Below are 19,843 nucleotides of genomic sequence, written 5' to 3'. Positions count from 1 at the left end.
AGCTCACTGTACAAATATAACGAAGAAAAAAAAATCACTTCATTTATACTTCTATTTATTACCAAAACTTTTTTTTTCCTTCTTTCATAGCTTGCCCTGCCTGACAAACACTCTGTGCATGCATTTAGCTAGACACGTAGAGACGCATTTTTAGTAAAAGAAAATTTTAAAATGCAGTGTTGCACTTTTTTGTTTGTTTTTGTCTTATTTGTGTTTCCAACCAATACCTCCAGGAATAAAAAAAAACAACAACAACATAACGATAACATAATGTGAGCTAAATGAGAAGATCAGGAACAGCACAGTTACTAGAGTTTGCGCAAATAGGCCGTTATGGAAAAGCTTTGAGTTGCTTTCACTTCAGTCTGCGTGTATAAATGATGCCATTTCAAATGATCCGAGGCAATTATTATAAATAAACCACTTTATTTAGAGCTAATCTATGAAACTGAGCTTCAAGGGGTCATGTGAACATATTGCTGTGAAGAACACTCACAGTGACAAGCAAGCTGTGTGTTTAAAAAGGAAACTCCAAGTGTTTTCTTTCCTTTTTTTTTTTTTTTTTAAATGACTCCACATTTCTAAGGTTAAATATGGTGCAAAAATATCCTTCCAGGTTTCCATGGGGCATAAAATCTGGTAGATCAGATCAGAATTGCTTTTAGAAACTCAAATTCAGTGACGCACTATCTTAAATCATAATTGTTAGTGTTAGGGGGAAAAAAAATCTTATTTCAAAATATATGAAGTTGATTCATTCATGGGCTTGAAATCTTTTTGTGTTCTATAATGGACAAAAATAGTCCATGGTAAAAAAAAAATTACAAATTCACAGACAGTCCACAACATTAAATGTAACTGTAAATGGATAATAAAAATGGAATCAATAAAAATGGTCTTAAATCTTTGGCAAATTGATCTGGTATAAGAGAAATGAAATGCTTAGGGATATGTGTCAGGCCACATTACACCTCTATCGTTGTTGATTATTTTCCTATAACATCACACCATGTTATGTTTTGTTCCTTACTGAGCCAACTTTATGAAAATGTGCCTGAATGAAAGGCTTAATAAAGGTGTCTGAAGAAGCTTAAATATAAATGTAGATGTTTGCTTTTGGAAATAGTAGTGAGGTAAAAATGAAATACTTTTATAATATATTTTATAGTACAGGGAGGTATGGTGGTTTAGTGGTTAGAACATTTGCCTCGCACCCCCGGGGTTGGGGGTTCAAATCCCACTTCCGCCCTGTGTGTGCGGAGTTTGCATATTCTCCCTGTGCTTCAGGGGTTTCCTCCTGGTACTCCAGTTTCCTCCCCCAGTCCAAAGACATGCATTATAGGCTGATTGGCTTTTCCAAATTGTACATGGTGTGTGAATGTGTGTGTGATTACACCCTGTCCAGGTTATCCCCTGCCTTGTACCCCGAGTTCACTGGGATAGTCTCCAGGCTCCCGCACGTGCGACCCTGTGTAGGATAAACGGTATGAAAAAATGGATGGATGTATTTTATAATACAGTCACCTACAGTATTTCATCTATTTACAGTCACTGTCATTGTTAATGGTCAGTGTATACATGAAAAACATTTTTATTCACATAAGTTGAACTGTATTTAAGTTCTCTAGCTGCACAAACCTGTCTGAGGCCATTTTTGCACCATGACATACACTGGAAACTTTGTTTTCACAAAATGAAGTGCTGTGAAACGTTCAGAAAAATTTGGACAATGGGATTTTCCTTTAGAAACACTACAGTCTTAGATCTACTTTACCAGGCATATTTCACTATATGTGAGCTAGTGAGGATGATTTCCTTTCCTGTGCTTTTTATATGCTGTTACCATCTAAACGAGTCCACGGTTGGACCGCTAAAACAATACGCGCACGAGTTTGAAACACTTCAGCTTTTCTATTCGAGTTTGTTTACTGCCAGAATCTCGTCTCACTCATGAATGAACAGCTCCAGAGTCAACACTGAGAATGTGTTTGTGTAGAAGAGAGAGGTTTGTGAAGTAGGAATGTAGGATGATATAGACTTATACACTGCTATAGACTCTTACTGATGTTATTCTAATGAATGCAGTGCGATGAGAGATGGCTCGAGAATAAAGAAATCAGTATACTGTATGTAGGGGATGTTATTAGCACAGGAATCTTTCTTCAGGTACAGTGGGTGGGTTGGAGTAAGAGCTCCATTGCTCTCTGTCTGATATGTGGGGCTGAAGGGTGGGGGTTGGTTAAAGATTGTGTTATAATTTTGGGTTTCTTGGCACAATGTACTAGATGTAAGCTAAATACAGAATCTTATTATTAAACTATGTTAATGAAATGCTTTGAAGGGAAGTGTGGGGTGTGTGCTTATGTGAAATAATGTTAGGATTCGGCTGTTGCCTTGACAACACAGCCAGAAAGCAGTTGGATGGGCTTTAAGAGTTGGGGCGGAGCTTAAAGATTATAGCCTGCCCTCTTGACAAGGTTCTGATTTATGGAGAAAAAAAAAACAACAACAACTTTTGTCCCATCTCTCTCCCTCTTGAACTTGCTGCTTTGACAATTAAATGTGTAAAAGGTTTCATTGGTATTTATTTATTTATTTATTTATTTATTTGACTGAAGGAACTTTATTCCATTTTGTTTTCATTTATATATTTATGTACGAATGCTAGGTTTTGTTTCCCTCATTCTTTATTTCAGACATTAATATGTATGTATAAATAAGGCTTATTGGGGCTTTTTCTCTCTTTCTCCTTTTTTCAATTTTACAATAAAAAACTTTAAATGAACTCCGAAATCTTGTGTCACGCTCATTTTTTTTGTTCCACAACCTGCTGTGTTTTACAAGATAGTAGACGTTTATTTGATCAAATTGCTCCTGATCAGCATTTGAAGTAAAAACCTGGGAAAAAAAAAAAAAGTAAGAATTACGTACAATCCTACAGGAAGTGTAACATTTCCGCAACATTTCCGATGTTGAAAGCCGTTAGGCTTTTCTGACAAATCAGAAAATCTGACAAATCAGGTTACAAGTTGGGAGGGCAAGCAAGAGAAACAAGGTGAAACATTTGTCTTGTTAGTGAGCGAATATAAAGATATTTATGAAAATATGTATTACCTATATTATATTGCAACATTGTTAAATAACTAAAAAAAAAAAAAAAAAAGTTTCTATTTGGGACATTCCCCAGAATGAATACGTCCCACTTTACCTGTGTGGCTGCATACAGTGAAGTTGCACGAGCAGCTAAAACTCTTTTGATTTTCTACATCAAAAGCTACAGCGAAGGCAAACAAAACCCTCATCACCTGAGCTAAACAAATCTTTGTACTCCAGCCAACATTTTTTTTTCTGGGGAAAAAACAGCCAAGCACCCTAGATGTTTTTCAACACACTGTAACTATAACCGTGCTACAATGGAATCCTACCTAGTACAAGCTAACTATCTGTTATTATTATTATTATTATTATTATTATTATTATTATTATTAGCTTAGATTAGATCACTTATCAAAATTTGGGTTGCAAAGAGGTGGGTTTCACGTGAGAGACAGATAATTAAGAGGAATGCCATTTAAACATTTATTGAACCATAGTTAAAGTTGAACCATTCTGTGACCAATAAACAAACAAATTTGTTCTCTCTAAACACATTTTAGGGAGGCATGTTGGCTTAGTGGTTAGTACATTTACCTCAGACCTTGGGGGGTTCAATTCCCACTTCCACCCTGCAAGTTTGCATGTTCTCCCTGTGCTTCAGAGGTTTCCTCCGGGTACTCAGGTTTCCTCCCCCAGTACAAACACATGCATTGTAGGCTGACAATTTCAAATTATCTGTATTGTGTGAATGTGTGTGATTGATCCCTGCAGTGGGTTCTCACCCTGTCCAGCATGTCCCCTACCTTGTGCCTCGAGTTCCCTAGGATAGGCTCTAGGCTTCCTGCCACTCTGTGTAGGATAAGCAGTACAGAAAATGGATGGATGCATGGATAGTTGCTTTTCAACCTTAAGTTACTGACATTGAAACATGTCCTATTGAAGCGTCTCTTCAATATTTACTCTCTATCAAACCATTTGTTTTGTTCCATGCTTGCACGACAAGCTGTAACCTGATGTAAAGACATCGACGTCAATTAAAGCCACTTTATTGTTATTGTAGTTTTTGGGATTTTCTCTATTGCTTTGTTAGTACAGATTCACTACAGCCTCACTAAGACCTATAGTACATTATACTTGCACTAATGTGAACGAGGGGAGGGGTTTTGTTGTGAATGGATTGGACTGGGTTTTTAAAAAATTAAATCACTGCTTTTTAAAAAAAAAAACTTTTTTAACTAAAAAAAAAAAAAAACAACAACACTGGAGGTTTTTAAATAGTGGGCACACACCAAGGGTATGGTGCAAGACCCATCGTCAGGAGACTGCGAGATCGTATCCTGATGATGCCATAGCCATCCGTTGCTGGGAGTCCAAACAAGCAAAATTAGCCATGTTCTCTCTCTCCTGTCAATCACAGCAATACTAGCCAATCGTAGACATATGTGAGCTCATGTATGTGGAAGAGGGCAGACAGTACTTTCCTCTGAATGTGATACGCTGTGCTGTGATGCAGCACGAGCAGAAGTTTGAAAACGTGCAGTGGCTTCCCGTGTCTCGGAGGAAGCCCATGTTAGCTTGTTCACCCTCCCTAGTTGGTAGCTGTCACATCAATCAATCAGTCAATCAATGAATCAATTTTGTAGTGTCCTGCCTTTTGGAAATTATTGGACTCTTCTCAATCGACAACACAGACGCCTATGTTTAGTGACTCATCTTTTTAACACTTTTCCATGAAATGACAAGACGATCTCTATAGTTGATTCCATTCTTGGGCACACATTGATGAGATGTTGACCCCCATTCGCTTGAGAAATAAATTGTCCCAATTATGATGAAGCGTGCTGGCTGGTCGATGAGAGAAGCTGTCAGTTCATCTTTGTTAGGATCAGCTAATGAGAATCAATCTCCCATCCTGCTCTCCTCCATCTCCGTGTGAGCACTCTCACAGTTTGCCACGGCCAGATTATGAATTAGAATTATCATTAGGAATTAGGATAATAACGCCTCCTGAGAGATTATATTATTTATAAGATTTATGACTTGAGTACTTATCAGCAACGCAGTCTTTCCTGGAACCAAATAACACTGAATGCCTGAAGCCAGGCTTGTCAGTGGGCTCGAGAGCAAAGCAGGATATTGAGTGCGAGTGTAAAAGGGCAGATTTATCATGAAGGACGCGCATCTACTTGGATGCATTTTGGTAAATCATTGCAGACTGAAAAACATTTTATAGCTCTTCGAAAGTTTCCTGAACTTGATTGAAACTCACCACAGTAGAGAACGGATGTCAGCTCTTTCTATCACACCATACATAAACATAAGCAAGCAGTAAAGCGCAAGCGAAAATTTGTGTACATTCTAATGAGGGCGATGTTTTCATCATTCAGGGACCTGCAGGCCGTTAGAGCGATATGATTATAGTGTAGATTTCCACATCAGCAGGTTTGCTGAGCTCGACAAACTGAACGCAGGGAAACACGCTGTCCTGATCTGATTGTAATCACCGAAAAAGCTACATGTACTCAGCAATCTTGATTAGTGGATAAGTGAACGTACACCCTTTATTTTACTTACTACATATTTTTTATGCTGTCGTGCTTTTCTGAATTTCTGAAATCTGATTGGTCAGAATATCTGGCTGTAATTCAGATCACAGACTTGATTGTTCTAATATTTTATTATTTCTATAGAAATAGCTCATTCACATGGACCCTGGCCATAATCTAAAAACAAATACAACAAACATAATAGTTGATAGGATGACAGTTGGAATTTTTTTATTTATTTATTTCGTTTAACATCAAGTCAGAGGGAAAGTTATCATTTTTTGTGACCCAGGAAGGTCTTCAGGAGTTTGGATTTTTTTTAACGGGAAACAAAAAGAGTTTGGTGAGAGAACAACTGCTTATAGCCGTTTTAACGTACATTTGAGGTCATAAGTTTACATACGCCTTGTGGAATTTGCTAAATGTTCATAGTTTTTAAAAAATATACATATATTGTCTTCTGGGAAACGTAAGTATCTTATGTAGCTTCTGAAGGGCAGAACTAAACGAAAAATATATATATATTTTTAAACAAAATAATAAATTTTACATTTATTCATTTAGCAGACGATTTAATCCAAAGCGACCTACAAATGAGAACATACAAGTCTAATAACAACAGTGTAATAACAAATTACTCCGATCATCCTGTTTAAAAGTTTACACCCCCCTGGTTCTTAATGTATTGTGTTACCTTCTTGAGTATCAGTGAATGTTTGCACCTTTTGTAATAGTTGTGTACGAGTCCCTCGGGTGTCCTCAGTGTGAAATATGGATCTCAACATCATATAGCCGCTGTTGGAAAGGGCTCAAATATGCAGAAGATGCTGGAAAAGCACAGAATGTGCAGGACCTGGAGGATTTTTCTGAAGAACAGTGGGCAGTTTAACTACTCAGGACAAACAAGGGACTCATGAACAACGATCACAAAACATAAAACAGTTGTTGATCATCCAGGTAACGACACACGGTATTAAGAATCAAGCGTGTGTAAACTTTTGAACTGGTTCATTTGTGTAAATTCAGTTATTTTACCAAATATACCAAATTGCTGTGGTATAAGGAATAAAACACTTGCTGCTATAGGGGAAAAAAAAGGTGTCCAAAGAAATGGATTAACATAAAAGTCGACATTTGCTGTTGGAAATGTAGTGAGACAAATATTTATAGTACAGTGACTTATTTCTACTTTGTAATATATAGCACTCATATTTTATGCTAAAAAGGTTCAGTCTATATATTAAAAATACTGCAGAAATAAGCTGTGGGTGAACTGTGTTTGTGTTCTTTGGCTGTACAAACCTCTGGGAGAGCATTTTTTGCATCATATCATACACTGAAATCAATCGAGCAGCAGTTTTAATCAGTTGGTAAAGTAAATGCACATGATTTGAATCATTACATCGCAATAAAAACATAAAAGACAACAAAGAGAATTTTCTATATTATCGCTGCATAACCGATGCCATCACCTCTGTTGAAACTATGTATGAGTTACCTTTCATCAGGGACAGGGAAGAGCATCTCTGTTCAGGCTGAAGATAAAATTCAGATAAATTCCAGCCTGGAAAATGAAGGAAAGCAGAGTGATCCACTGACTGGCAGAATAGTGAATCAAACTGAAATGACAGATACTGGTTACTGTCCTTGTCTTGTCCTTTTTGTATTGCGGCCTGGTAAGGAAATTTGAATTTAGTAAATAAGAATGCACGAGGTCAGCTTGCTAAAGTTGTTATTGAAGTCATTGGGGAGTGTCAGCTACAGCTGTCTGACCTTTACAGCAAGCAGGGTCAAGGCTTGAATTTCTCGGCCTACCACCACATTCTACTTCAACAGTCTTCACTGCTAGACCCCAAGGTTTGGGACCATTCATGGTCTACAGCTGTGATTTGACCGGATTACTGATTGGTGATACTTTGTTTTGCAAGGGAATAAAGCCACCTGGAGATCGAGACAACTTTTTTAGTCAACAGTTATTTAAACAACACCTGTGCTGCATTCTGCTTCCCATACTAAAATAAGAATAATCTCATTAAAACTTTTAATTAAACCCAAGATCACTCCTGCATTAAAGCATATCCAAGCATTTCAAGTCATGAGAAAGCCTACAGATGTCTGTACTAAAATACTAATACTAAAAAGGTATTTTACAGCAGAGAAATCGAACAGGTTTGTTCTCACTCGTACAACTAGAATCATTTCCAACTCCAAATCTCGTCCAAATATGTGCTGCCCAATGCTGCCATCATGAGGTTATAGTAATTAATGTATCCACTGATCACACACTCCACCCAGATCAAGGATTACAAATGACATTTCTAACATTTTTTTTTTTTTAAACTAGTAAGTGTAAAATAAATAAATAGATAAATAAATAATAAAAAAGGTTGTTAACATTGACTGAGAGTATTATTAATGATGATGCATAGGACACAAATACACTCACTGTCTTCACATCCATGCAATTATTCAATCAGCCGACCATGCTGCAGCAGCGCAATGCATAATAATCATACAGATACAGGTCAAAAGCTTCAGTTAATATTCACATCAAACATCAGAATGGGGAAAATATATGATTTTAGTGACTTTGACCATAGCATGGTTGTAGGTGCCAGATGGGCTGGTTTGAGTATTTAAGAAACTGCTGATCTCCTGGGATTTTCACACACAACAGTTTTACACAGTTTACACAGAATGGTGTGAAGGACAAAAAACATCCCTTGAGCGGCAGTTCTACTAGCAGAAACGCCTTGTTGATAAGAGAAGTCAGAGGAGAACGGCCAGACTGGTTCAAGCTGATAGGAAGGCTACAGTAACTCAAATAGCCAGAATTTACAACTACAGTGAGTTGGAAAGCATCTCAGAACACATAACACGTCGAACCTTGAGGTGGATGGGCTACCACAGAAGAAGACTGCATCGAGCTCCAATACTGTTGAAGAACAGGAATCTGAGGCACATCCCCACTAGTCCTGCCTTTTTTGCTGTTTTCCCTGCTCTCACACCTGGTCAAGCTAATTTAATAAACACACTCTTCCTAAATAGAGACACTCCAAAACTAGGCTTGGGAACCAGTAACCTAATGTATATAAACTCACTGATTACTTTATTAGGAACACCTGTACACCTGTACTCCTGTTTTATGGCTGATAGAAGTGGAACCTCATGTAGTCGTCTGCTGTTGCAGCCCATCCACCCCAAGGCATCTCGCGCATTTTGAGATGCATTTCTGCTCACCATGGTCATAAAGAGTGGTTATTATAGCCATCCTGTCATCTCGAACCAGTCTGGCTATGGTCCAAAATCATAAAATGACATTTCTTTCCCCATTCTGATGTTTGATGTGAACATTAACTGAAGCTCTTGACCTGTATCTGCATGAGTTTATGTGTGTGTGTATATATATGTGTGTGTGTGTGTGTGTGTGTGTATGTATGTATGTATATATATACATACATACATACATACATACATACTGGCGCACGGTGGCTTAGTGGTTCGCACATTCGCCTCACACCTCCAGGGGGTTCGATTCACACCATGGCCCTGTGTGTGCGGAGTTTGCATGTTCTCCCCGTACTGCGGGGGTTTCCTCCGGGTACTCCGGTTTCCTCCCCCAGTCCAAAGACATGCATGGTAGGCTGATTGGCATGTCTAAAGTGTCCGTAGTGTATGAATGGGTGTGTGAATGTGTATGTGATTGTGTGCCCTGCAATGGACTGGCACCCTGTCCAGGGTGTACCCCGCCTTCTGCCCAATGCTCCCTGGGATAGGCTCCAGGTTCCCCGTGACCCTGAAAAGGATAAGCGGTATAGAAGATGGATGGAAGGATATACATATTGTACATATTTTATAACATACAAAAATGCAGTTTTAATTGCATTTAATTTATTTGTTTTATTTCGATTCCAAAACCTCGCCGTATCTGACATATTACACTTTGCTTACGCATACTGTACACAAGCTCCAGAATCTAATCATTGTGGGTTGATGATAATGTTTGAGATGTACTTTTCTTTACTGTACTCAGAAAAGAACCGTTCATCACCAGGGACATGTTGTCATGGCAACCAGTTGCAGCATAATCACAACAAGCACCTTACTCTGGGTTGATCTGAAGCTCTGCATCTTCTATTACCACCATTTTTCACACCTGGCTCTCTGATGAATGGATGGATGACGAATGGAAAATGTACCGAGATCAAATTTCAAGATGTTCTGGAAAAGACATAAAAGTGTGAAGAGATTATTACAATTATAGTCTAAACATACACATCCTAGACAACAGCCCTAATCTCATAACCTTAGGTTATGAATTATGACTGCAGATAATACAGGTTGGTGGCCCATAAATGTAAAAAAAAAAAAAAATCAAATAAATAATAGAGTTTCAGAACCACAGCAACATTATCATACAATATAAAGTGTAGCTCTACAATGAACGTCACCTGCTTGTTGCTGATTAGACATGACATGTGACGATCACAAGGAAAAAGAATAGCTTGTTTCAGCTTGTTATTTAGTTACCCTAGCCAAAACAATTTAAAGCAAATTTACTTATGTTATTAAAGTGAGGAGCAAATCTTTCTTCTGAATAACCTGGCTTCATTCAGGCAGGTTTTCAGTGTTCGTGTACTCATATTTATGCGGTGCAAAGTTGAGAGCATGTCTACAATAAAATCGTACGAATGCACTGAATAAAAATAAGATTGAATAAAAGCATCAGTAGATTCGTTCAGACTCATGTTATGTCTTAACATCCTGCAGAGCTCTGTTTTCCAGGTGTCTCAGACTGATGTGCACTGTAGCCAATCAGCAAGAAGCATATGACAGTGAATAAGGACCATCCCTTGCCATTTTTTAAGTTGATGATTTTATGATTTTGCTGTTGTGTTTACATATTTGTTATCATATTTTTGATCGTGTTTTTAGTTTTGCGGTTGTGTTGTTGCTTTGCTGCTTTGTTTTTGATTTGCTGTTGTGTTTGGTTGTGCGTTCACATTTTGTTATCATGCTTATACTGTAGTTTTGCTGTTGTGGTTTTAGTTTTGAGGGTGTGTGACTGGATTGCTGTTGTGTTTTTAGTTTTGAGGTTGCGTGTTTGGATTGCTGTTGTGTTTTTAGTTTTGAGGGTGTGTGTTTGGATTGCTGTTGTGTTTTTGTTTTACTGCTGTGTCTTTTATTTAGTGTGTTTTTAGTTTTGAGGTTGCGTGTTTGGATTGCTGTTGTGTTTTTGTTTTACTGCTGTGTCTTTTATTTGGTGTGTTTTTAGTTTTGAGGTTGTGTGTTTGGTTTGCTGTTGTGTTTTTGTTTTACTGCTGTGTCTTTTGTTTGGTGTGTTTGTAGTTTTGAGGTTGTGTTTTTGGTTTGCTGTTATGTTTCTGATTTGCTGTTGTGTATTTATGTTTTCACATTTTTTTAAAATCATGTTTATAATTTTGCTGCTATGTTTTTGGTTTTGCTGCCGTTGTCTTTTTTGTTTTTATGTGCTTTCTGATTTGCTGTTGTGTTTTCTAATTTGCTGTTGTGTCTTTCTGCTTGTTTTAGTTTTGCTGCTGTGTTTTTGGTTCGTTAATGTGTTTTGCACTACTGGGCTACTGTAGGTGTGCCATTAAAGTTGCATGCACCTTTCCATTGATGTGGGTTTCAGTTTACGTGCAAGTTTTCCGGTGCTAAATGATACAAAGGAAAAAAGCACAGCCACTTTCAGTACAAATGTAAAAATGAACAAACAAACAAACAAATAAATAAAAGGGGAAAAAAACATGATGTAATGCATCGCTCTACACTTTCACGTGGAGCCTGGCCTTGACGAGAATCCTCGAAGCACGCTGATAACTGTGGGGAAAATCCCCCAAAAACATGACATTATTTGCTAAATTTATATAAAATACATATTTGATGAATTTATATAAAATATATAAATTAATTCATTTAAAGTAATACTAGTATATCGAATTGTTCATAATTAAACCAGATTTGTATTGTTCATTTTTAAGAGTTTCCCTGAAAAATGGCATCAAACAGCCATCAACAAATCTGTAATACACAGTAACACAAACCAAAAGCTTACACTAGTGTTTGAAGTGTCCTTGAAATAAATGTGGGAAAGTGTGCAGTTTGCCTCAGCAAATACAAATATAACAGTGGTTTAGAACAGCAGGTTTAGTCATGGACTGAAATTACATAGCATGACAAAACACTGTGGTTTCTCATGGTCATATACTGTTATACCACAGTGCTGCTGAATTCAGGAATCTGATTGGTCAGAAGGTCTTGATTAATTTTCAGTAACAGCAGCTCAGTAGCATGTATCACAGATGCTCCACCTAATCTAGGACTAATAATAAACTGATTTCTATAATACACAAGTGTCTTTTAACAAGGAAAAACATAATCATTGATATGATGACGCTTTCTGTAAGGGCTCATTTATTTAACATTTTTCGGAAGGAGTCTCCATTTCCAGTGCTTCCAGGACAAAGGATGTTATAATGAAAATGATAACAGGAACTAACTTCACCAACAATCCGCAACATTAAATTGAAATATAATTGGATTTTAAAAACTAATGCATTATTGTTAAATATTAATACTTGGAAGATAACTGTGGTATAAGATGAATACAACACTTGTCATGCTGTTACAGGAAAATAATCAACTCTGGAATGGGCAGATGTTGATTATTTTTCAATAATAACATGCCCCATCATGATTTATTTCTCACTTATGCTATACAGGAAACATCTAGTCGATGATATTAGCTAAAGCTAGCCGTTTTACAGTGTAAAATTCAACCAAACATGTTTCCCTCCAAAGTCATGTTTAAAAAAGTGCTCGAGCAACAGCTGGAGCTTTCTGAATTGACATAATATGACTGACAAGTAAGTATTGACTGTTGTTGGTTCACATCACTTTTTTCCTCTCATTTACAGACCTCATGGTGCCACAGAGGCTTTTCTCTCTCAGCAGATATTTTACTGACAGCTGCTCCATGATCAGCATGATCTCTGTAGTCTAGGCAAGATTAAAATGTAAATAAAACATTTGAAATCGTAAAAAAAAAAAAAAGTAGATAAAAAAAGAAAAGTATTTGGCCCCATCCTGATTTCTTCTGTTTTTGTGTATATTTCATACTAAATTGTTTAAGAAATTAAACAAAGGCAACCTGAGTAAACACACAATACAGTTTTGAAATGAGAATGTTATTTACTTAGGCAAAAAAGTTATTCAATACCAACTGGGCCTGTGTGAAAATGTATTTGCCCCCCATAGTTACTAATTCCCCAAATCTATGAAGCTGCATTCATAATGGGGTTCAGCTGGACTAGTCACAACCAGACCTGATTATTGCAAACCCTGTTCAATCAAATCAACACTTAAATAAAACTTTTTCAACAGCATGAAGTTGGTTAAAAGGTCTTACCCTGTAACACACTACGCCAAAGTTGAGTGAAATTACAGAAATGGTGAGGAAGGTGGTGATTGAAATACATCAGTCTGGGAAGGGTTACAAAGCTATTTCAAAGGCTCTGGGACTCCAAAGAACCACAGTGAGAGCCATTATCTCCAACTGGAAAAACTCGGCACAGTAGTGAACCTTCTCAGAAGTGGCCGACCTTCCAAAATTCCTCCAAGAGCACAGTAATGACTCATCCAGGAAGTCACAAAAGAGCCAAGGACAACATCAAAAGAACTACAGGCCTCTCTTGCATAAATAAAGGTCACTGTTCATGACTCCACGATCAGAAAGACACTGGGCAAAAATGGCAGCCATGGAAGAGTGGCGAGGTGAAAACCACTGATAACCCAGAAGAACTTTAACACTCGTCTGAATTTTACCAAAACACACCTTGATGATCCTCAGACATTTTGTGAGAATGTTCTGTGGACTGATGAGTTGAAAGTAGAACTGTTTGGAAGACAGGAGTCCCGTTATATCTGGCGTAAACCAAACACATAATTCTACAAAAAGAACATCACACCTACAGTCAAGCATGGTGGTGGCAGTGTGATGATGTGGGGATGCTTTGCTGCTTCAGGGTCTGGGTAACTTGCAATAATCGAGGGAAACGTGAATTCTGCTTTCTACCTAAAGGAGAATGTCCGGTCTTCAGTCCGTAAGTTGAAACTCAAGCGCAACTGGATTATGCAGCAAGACAATGATCCAAAGCATAGGAGTAAATCCTAGTCCTAGAAGTAAATGAAAGACTGATCTCCAGTTATCAGAAACGTTTGGTTGCAATTATTGCTGCTAAAGGTGGCACAACCAGATTTTAAGTTTAAGGGGGCAATTAGTTTTTCACATTGGTGATAGGTGTTTGGATAACTTTTTTTTTTTTTTACCTAAAAACAATAAAGAAATAAAAACTGTATTGTGTGTTTACTCAGGTTGCCTTTGTTTTATTTTGTATTTCGTTTGAAGATCTAAAAGTATTTAGTATGAGATATACACACTAACAAAAGAAATCAGAATGGGGCAAATACTTTTTCACAGCACTGTATACCCCATACTAATGTCCTGCTTTTCTAATACTGGTTCATATTCTCCCGGAATGTCACATGTCCAGGTGTTTCTATTATTCTACTCAAATACGGTAACTACCTGTGACGTTTTCTTTCTTAAATACCGCATTCTATGTGTTTAACAAAATAGCTCAAACATAAAAGTACCCAAATTATTCCCCTTTTTGTTCACCTTGTTACTCCAAACCTTCCTGTGTATATTTTGTCTCTGATTTCAGCCCTGTTACATCAGCCAATTACTCCTTTCTAATGTCCTCGATTTAAAGTCTTGTCTACATGGCAGATCAACAAACAGATCACAAAAGTTCAAGGCATGCTCCGAATGCTAATGACAACTTATCTCAGATGCTACGAAGGTTCAGTAATTAGGGCGAGTCAGGAGCAAAAAACACTGACGTGACATGCATGTTGTTTTTAGCTCGATACCTTATTTAGTAGCTGTTCTGTAGGTTGCACACATTTACACCACTGACTCTCAGCTGATGACAGGCGAGGCTCTGGGTTTGATTATGTAAAAGGGAAGCAGAACAGACCTGTCCGTGTGAACAGAAGAGAAGATTAAACATTTCTATTTTAATCAGAATAAACTGCTTGAACTATATGCAGTTTATTCACATCATTATCCAACAGATCCAAGGAAAAAAAAAAAAAAAAGCAAGGTTAATGCCTTGAGTGAAGCCTTGAGCTAGATTTAGCAAAAAGGTCAAACCATAGCGATTAAATACAGTGCATGAATAAGACATATGATTGAATAAACTTGGGGAGTATGTGCTCACCTGACTTACACCACGGTGCTGCAACACATCTAAATTTAGTCTCCTCAGTACACTTGCCACCATACATCATACTTATACAAGAACAAAAGATGCAATGCAAGGAATAAAATGTGATGGAGTATGTTGTTATAGAAAAATAATCAACAACTGGGAGTTGTAATGTGGACATGAGGCTTGTTTTCATATTGTATTTTATTCCCAAAGTCTTTTAATCCTCATATACAAAAGCACTACACTAACATTTTTAAAAATGTATTAATAAATGACACATTTGGGCAGCAAGGGGGCAGATTGGGAAGGGTTGCCTTCTCACAGCTCCAAAGTCCCCAGTTCGATCCTGTGATTAGGAAACACCTGTACAGCTGATTATGCATGCAATTCAGGAAATCATGCAGATACAGGTCAAGATACTTCAGGTAATGTTCACAACACACATCAGAACTGGGGGAGTGGGGGGTAGGGGTCGCTGGGGGAATGTGATCTAAGTGACTTCGACCTTGGCATGGTTGCTGGTGCCAGATGGGCTGCTTGGAGTATTTCAGAATTAACTGCCGATCTCCTGGGCTTTGAACGCACAACAGTCTTGAGTTTAGTTTACCCAGAACTGTGCAAAAAAACAAATAACCTCCAGTGAGCAGTGGAAATGCCAGTTGACAGTAAGGCTACCGTAACTCAAATAAGCACTTTTTTACAACCATGGTGAATAGAAACATTTCACATGCCAGGCTACGACAGCAGAAGACCATCAAGTTCCACACTTGATAACCAAGAACAGCAATCTGAAGCTCACTTAAAAAATGTCACTTGGTCATTTTCCAACCTTCTGCTGGGTGTTGTACGCCTTCCTTAATGATGAGTTGTGATTTCCACCAGTCTAACTAAAGGGGGGGGGAATCATTGGCTACACTTAATGAACCCTTGGGTATCCCCGGATCCCAAAAAAAATAAAAATATTTTATATTACATTATATGTGTGTATATATATATATATATATATATATATATATATATATATATATATATATATATATATACACACACACACACACACACACACACATACAAGAGTGATAATTAAATGACGGTCCAAGCATTGACACTATGCGCAAAACAGTTAAACAATACCAAACTTATCCAATCTTGACCCGCATTAAAGGTATAGTTCACCCAAAAATGAAAATTCTGTCATCAATTACCCTCATGATGTTCCAAACTTGTAAGACTTCTGTGCATCTTCGGAACATAAATGAAGACATTTTAATCAAACCTGGGAGATTTCTGTTCCTCCATTTATAGTCCAGTAACCAAAACTTTCAAGCTCCAAAAAGTTCATAAAGGCATCGTAAAAGTAACCCACGTGACTCCAGTCGTCCGCTCCCACGATACAACGAAACCCAGAAGCGCTGTACTGTCACATAGAACAAGCTTCATAACAAGGGTGTCTGCAGATTTCGACATGGAGGATGACTTGCGGTTTTGTTGTCGGCTCTCGCGTCCACACAGCACGCATGCATCATGGTTCTCTCCTGAATGCGTCAGAGATCTATGCGGAAGTGAAGATATTTTGTGAATAAAGACTTCATTCGAGTTTTTTAGTATCACTTCATAAAACCGGGATTAAACCACTGGAGTCACGTGGGTTACTTTTACGATGCCTTTATGAACTTTTTGGAGCTTGAAAGTTTTGGTTACTGGACTGTAAAATGGAAGCACAGAAATCTCCCAGGTTTCCATAAAATGTCTTCATCTGTACTCCGAAGATTAACTAAAGCCGTATACGTTTAGAACGACATGAGGGTGAGTAACTGATGACAGAATTTTCTTTTTTGGATGAACTACCCCTTTAACAATTATTTTAAATAATAGACACCCTCTTCTGAGCTCAAGCATCAATCCCTTTCCAGACTCTCACTCATTTACATGCACATTTGCAAATCATATCCACAAACTTCACTTGACCTGAACACGCCATCTTGGCACAAGCTCCCTCTTAACATTTGACAAATTATGACACACTGGCATCAGTGCAAAAAAATATCTCTTTTATTTATTTATTTATTTATTTTATTATAGCATCATTACACAGACAACGGGAACAGCTTTGACACTTCTGAATGTTGCCTAAGAAAAAAAAAGATAACTTTGGCGAAAAGCAGAAAACTAACAGGAGCACATATCAAAGAAGGAACTGGGGTACTAGGGATTACTGGAAGCTTGCCAAGCGTACGATAAATCACATTTACAGAAGAGATTTACTTATTCACAATTAGCGAGAATGAAAAGAAACTGAAAATGCACAGTGAGTATATGTCGTTAATCTGCTTAAATCAAATATTTTAAGGATTGACATCGACAAGTATTTCCCCTTCTGTTCAAGCAAAACTGATACGGATCAGAAATAAAGTATAGTACAAGCGTTTTAAAATGAGTACAGGTGAATACACAGATATTTCCACCCAAATGTAATTGTGAATACTATAAAGCATAAGGAAACATCTGAGAAGCTTTATTTACATCGACAAGAAGATAAAACTGTACAGCTGGGTCAAACTTCATCTCAGTGACATAATACAGCAAATAAGTTGTACACCAGGGTCATATTTTATACGACAGGATTTTTCTTTACCGATAAACAGATCTGGCCATCTTTTAAAATGCATGCTTGATGAAACTTGGCTATCCAATATCACGGGTTGGAGAGAAAAAACATGCCTGATACACTCTCACATGTTCATTAAGAAGTTCTGATCATTAATCTCAAGTAAGATGTCCACCAGAACTTCACCCCTCTGTGATCCTTTAAATCCCTTCCTCAAAGCACTATTGATTAAATAATCATTCTCACCAGGATCACCAGAACTGAACGCAAATTCAAGGACACTGCAATATTCAGAGGAGCTTTACCGCAGATTTGAGCCAAGATGCGTCATGTGACATTATCGCAGCGCGTATTCAGCCAAAGCCCTCTTCGATTCACGTGCGTGGAACATGTGTACAGCTAAAAAGGTCTCATTTACAAACAAACATCACTGTGAAAGAGTGTGCAAAACAATTTTGTGCAATTGCAATTTCGCCAATTCAAGTAGTTTTATCCAAAAAAGAAGAAGAAAAAAAAAAAAGCACAAAAAATTTTAAAGCCGCAGCAAAATCGCAAAAAAATTTGGCCGAAAAAATTCACAAAAAAATGTTTTTTGTTTTTTTTATTAAAAAAAAAAAAACACGCAAAATCTTGTACGGACTAAATAGTCATTTGGTCTGCAATTGAACATATACATTTTCATCAGGAACATAAACAAATGCTACAAGGGGAGAAATCTCACTACAAGTTTTAATCCCAAGTCCTAAGAGAGAGATGCATTTATGCAAAAGCAACCAAACTTACATAAAGGCGTACTGTGCTTATAAGTGCAATTAAAAAAAAAATATATCAATCCGTTTCAGAAAAGATATATTTGATAGCAAGGGTTTCTTTTGTTTTGTGTCTTTTTAATTATTATTAAAATCAAATTTAAGGTGTGTTACATTTAACAATTTAATCTTTACTTAGTTTAACATGACACTATGACAGCTACATTGTGAAGTGTAGCTCAAAACAAGTATCAAATTTTCCTTTGGTGATTGCCATCAGCATATCCGTTACCCCTTCACTGTGGTTTTACTCAGTTTAAAGAGCAACTCCAGCAAATTTCATTTAAATAACTAAACCTTAATCTTTTTTTTTATTGACTATTTCGGGTGGGGGCAGGCCTACAAGACAACTGATTTATTCGTCTTAAATGTTTTTGTCAGTCATGGTGTCCAAACTCCTTAATGCTGTCTTTTAGGGGTCCAAGCACTAAATCAATCCAGAAGTAGGGTGCTTCAACTAGTCTCAAGTGGAACTTCTTCAAACATATACATCATCAACCAAAGTCCTTCATGTAATTTCTTCCAGTATAGGAGCTATAATATAAATATTTATTGTCCAGATCATGTGTTTCAATTCATGCTACCTGCAACTTGTTTCATTCATTAAAGCATTCAGCTTCCTTTCTGTGCTTCCTCACTATACGTAATAAGATTATTTCATATCTGATTTCGTAATTCAGATTATTATGAACATTTATTACAACCGTATATGATCAAATAAAGTGTATTAGCCTGGCAAAATGAGCTTAGTGTGTAGCTTAATGTTCAACATTAAAACGAACATTTATGAAAGTTTGGTATGCTTTTAATGTCTGACAGAAAGACGAGAGCGAGGCGACACAACGCAGGCTGTCTTATACCCATCAAGAAGTGACTAGAACGATGTGTCTTTCAATGGTCATCCCTTCCTCCCCAGTGATTAAGGTGTTTGAATTAAAAGCCTGCTGGAGTTGCTCTTTAAAGATAAAATGATTCTGCCTGAATTATTAGGTCAATTCCTCTTTCACTGAGGCAGACTAAAGCTAAAATAAAGTGCGATTGCTATGAGCAAAAAAAAAAAAAAAAAAGAAAAAAAGAAAAATGCAACAAATAACGATTTCAAGCATATATGCATTATTTACAAAAAAAATACATTTAAGTACATATAAGATTACACCTTTTAAAACCATTTTGCAGAGAAGATTGTGAGTGATCTAATTCTTAATGTGTCTGTCTCTGAATTACATGCAGTAACTAAACAAATGTGTTGATTATATGTGTTGCTAATAGCTGTACATTTATCATGGAGGAGGAAGAGAATGAATAAGCAGACTGGGTAAATATCTTCAATAACGCACCACTGATTAATTAACTGAGTGATTTATATATTTTTTTTTAAATAAATTATTTTAGTTATCCTTATGTTTACTGAACGGTAGGAATTTTGTGTGGATTTTAAATAATCAATGCCACAAACAAAAAGACATGGTTTCATTTATGGATCTGCCA

Source organism: Ictalurus furcatus, chromosome 20, assembly GCF_023375685.1.
Source record: "Ictalurus furcatus strain D&B chromosome 20, Billie_1.0, whole genome shotgun sequence".
Taxonomy (NCBI): Eukaryota; Metazoa; Chordata; class Actinopteri; order Siluriformes; family Ictaluridae; genus Ictalurus; species Ictalurus furcatus.
The sequence above is the reverse complement of the archived record's forward strand: the minus strand, read 5'-3'. Positions refer to the sequence as shown.